Source organism: Abrus precatorius, unplaced genomic scaffold (genome assembly GCF_003935025.1).
Source record: "Abrus precatorius isolate BTA unplaced genomic scaffold, Abrus_2018 Scaffold7, whole genome shotgun sequence".
NCBI classification, from domain to species: Eukaryota; Viridiplantae; Streptophyta; class Magnoliopsida; order Fabales; family Fabaceae; genus Abrus; species Abrus precatorius.
This window is the reverse complement of record NW_020874417.1, coordinates 24,285,280-24,289,111: the sequence shown is the minus strand read 5'-3', so window position 1 is coordinate 24,289,111 and position 3,832 is coordinate 24,285,280.

The following is a 3,832-nucleotide window of genomic DNA, read 5'->3' as shown; positions in this document are numbered from 1 at the left end:
CAAAATTTAAACAAATTAATGTAGTACTAGGGTTACCCTAGATTGTCTCCTGTGAACATTGGCTATTAATCTTCATTAAACATGTTGAAGGAATTAATTGAACACGCAATTAAAATGAGGGGGAGGGGTTTTGTGGTTTCTAATCAATATAAAGAGTAGCAAACAAACAAGTTTAATTAATTCAAACAATAGAAAGCAGGAATCCTTAGTTCATCCACATAGATTCAATCCTCATTCCACTTAAGATTTAACATTCATCCTCTCTCCCATGAATTAGGTTAATTTAACAAGCGAAAATCAACCTTATGGTCCCAACAACATTATGCAATTTGTGGCTCTAATCCCTCATCCTAAGATTATGCAACCTTAGAATTAAACCTAGGATTAAGCAATCCCTAGTTTAGAATCTCTTTAAAATGAATTAGGGTTAATTAAGCAATGTCTCACCATTAATTCAATTCAAGATCAAGGAAGAAGTAATTCATGAAAAGAAAGGATTTATATTATCATTAAAATCAAGGAACTCAAGAATCCATGTGAACTTAATAGGGATTACACAAAAATTTAGCCCTCTATAGAAATGGGGGTCAAAAACACAGTTTAGAAATGCAGAAAACTCATTAGTATTAATGTAAAAGTAAGAGAAATGAGAAACTAAACCCTAGGTTGGACCCTTGGTTGTCACCCAAGGTTGCCCTATGCTCTGGAAAATGTCCTAATTTAGTAAAGAAGAGAAAAGGTATGAAAAGTGTAAGAGCTCTCTGCCCTAATTTGGCAAAAATCTATTTATACTAAGGCTGACGCCCTCCAAAGTGATTACTTTCATTCTTTCATAGTAGACATGCGCAACATTAGTTGGTTTTTGCCTTTCTGTAGTGTCCACTATCAACTTTGATAGTGGACACGCGCAACACTAGTACATTTTTGGCTCTCTGGAGTTGTCACTATGAACTTTAATAGTAGCTACGCGCAGCACCTTCAATTCTGCACACTCTGGAGTGACTACTATGAACTTTCATAGTAGCCAAGTGCAGGCCTAGTGGATTCTGGGCTGCTGTAGTCGTCACTTTTAGCTTTGAAAGTGAACACTTTGGTCCTTTTGCTGGAAGTGGCTTGTTGTAGTGGTCACTATCAATCTTGAAAGTAGTTACTTTCACCTCAAATTCCTCGAAATCCCATAATTCTTCAAAATAAACTTGGGGAAACTATCTAAATTAATGTAAATTAACCAAAAACTAAGAAACCTATATTATTTAGCCTAATTAGAATATTCATCTTATTTACACTATCTAAGTCTATTTTTTTCTATAAAAAGTAATAAATGATGTATAAAAATGTAGTAAAATGTGGATTCATCAAGGATGCATTGAAGCTGATGGCTGAGAAAAGAAATCAGCTAGCTGAAAGACAAACTGAGCTGCACAGTAGTCTCAAGGTTGGAACTATGCTGCTGGAGTGTGTACTGCTCAACATTGGTCAAAAACTGGGAATGACCAAAGAGGAGATGTACCACACACCTGATCTGGCAAAAAATGCCCAATGCCTTCGCTCCTCTGTGTTTAAGGATTTACCCATCTATAAAATACACATTTCACAGACAGTAGAGGAAAAAGTGGTAGAAGAAGAGGTGGTGGAGGAAGAAGATGAAGAAGAGGAGGAAGATGATGAAGAAGAAGAAACCTTAGATGATGAGGATGCAGCACATGAATAGCTTAAGAATTTATTTTCTGTCATTAGGAATTTTTGTAAATTTCTGTAATTAAGTTTTAAACTTCTTGGGTTTGTAATTACAATTTCGTACATTTTGGTTTAATTTTCACATATCTATTTTGAATATCTGTTAGTTTTCCAGTTAATTGTCTTTTTACTTGCTAATTGATAAATTTTTGGTGTTTTGTGCAGAAAATGTCACAATCACACATCACTCACACACTATGGAGGCTCACATTTGCACAAGTTGCAATGAAAAAGGGGGTTTCATTCTTTACCTCTTGTTTATATGTTAGCTTCACATTAGATTGATTTGATTCTGAAAAACACCAAAATACTAGAATAGATATTAAACTATTGATTGTGAATCAAACAAAGCCTTATTGATAATTCTGTGAAATATGTTTACATTTTCTTTTTAAGTTATTTTTCCGATTCCCAAAATGAGATCACACTTGTATTTTCAAAATGAGGCAGTCTTGCCACTAGGTGCATATAATTCTGAAAAAGTGAATTGTGAGTTCATTGATTAGCCTGTTCACTTACAACCCCTAGTGAGATTTGAGCTGCATACTTTTCTTGCATGTGTGATTAATCATATTTTGCTGCACCCTCTAGAACTTGCCTGGTTTCTTGATTAAATATGCAATTTACAGTTTTCACTTATATGATGGAGGCCTTGTTTGAATATGCCAAGTTAGCCTAAATGACCTCATTTGTGCTTGATTGTCTTAGTTCACCCCTTTGAGCTTAATATCCTTTTTGTTGAAATTACCTCATTACAAGCCTTGCTGGAAAACTAATTTTACCATTCAAATGAAAAGAGGCATAGTGAGTCTAATTAAGAATGAATTTTAAAACTAAGTTTGGGGTGGCATCCACATTTTAATTGCTTAAGGACAAGTAATGTTCTAAGTTTGAGGGTGGGGAATAGCAAGCTATCTAAGTTTTGAGTTCAAAAAGACAAAAAGAAATAACAAAAAGCTTGAACTACTTGATTGAAAATTTGCATAATAACAAAATTAGAAATTGGAAAATTCTAAGATAAGAAGTTGTGAATTGATTTTGAAAAATGGAAGAATTACCTTTTGTTTAATTTGATTCGCTTGAGGACAAGCAAATATTCAAGTTTGGGGTAGTGATGAATCCATATTTTACTAATATTTTAGTGTAATTCTAACCCATTTGATAAGGAAAATATGTTAGAAAAAGAAGAAAAACTCAGAAAAATAGAATGATTGAAAGTTTTATTTCAATTTGTAGTTATTTTAGCATTGGTGAGATTTTTACTTAGAAATTAAGAATTTAATCTTGTTTTGTAGGAATAATCTGAGTAAGGTTCATGGAAATGGAAAATCAATGGAAAGGAAGAAGAAGAGTAGCAATTCTGGACTCAAAGCATAAGAATTATGGAATGCAAGCTGGGCGTGATCACTATTGTCAGTGAAAGTGATCACTCCAGACATCAAAGAGGAATACACACTAGGCATTAACAATTTTACCAGTGAAAGTGAGTGTTCCAGAGAGCCTCTCAGAAATCTCAGACATCACGAGCTCTGCGTGGTCACTCTTACCAGCGAAAGTGATTGTTCCAGAGAAGGCAAAATTTCAGCAAGCTCTGCGTCACCACTTTACCAGTAAAAGTGGATGTTCCAGAGAGGAGTGTATCAAGGCAAGTTATGCATGGTTACTCTTGCTCTCCAAAGTGATCACGCACAACAACTCGACCTCTTGCGTTGCAACTCTTAGCAGCAAAAGTGATAGTTCCAGTTTCCAGAAACCACATGAGCCTCTGCGTGGCCACTCTTATCAGCAAGAGTGTTAACGCACAAAATTGGGATTTCTATAAATACCTGTTTAAGCCCAGAACTCGGGGTCTTTTGTTCATTTTTTATTTTTTCAGTTAGATTCTCGTTGAGAGGGAGTGAGAGAGAGGATTGGGGTTGAACTTCGAAAGCTCCAAGAAGAGGGATTGGATTAGAGCTTGCGGAGATGACTTCTCTGAGTTTTTTTCTCTTCTTCTCCTTCTTTCTCTTTCTCTATGACAATGTTTGTATAATCCTTCGTAGTTAGTATTGTTGTCTTTCTACACTAGCAAGTGCACTAGGATTGCAGCAAGTGA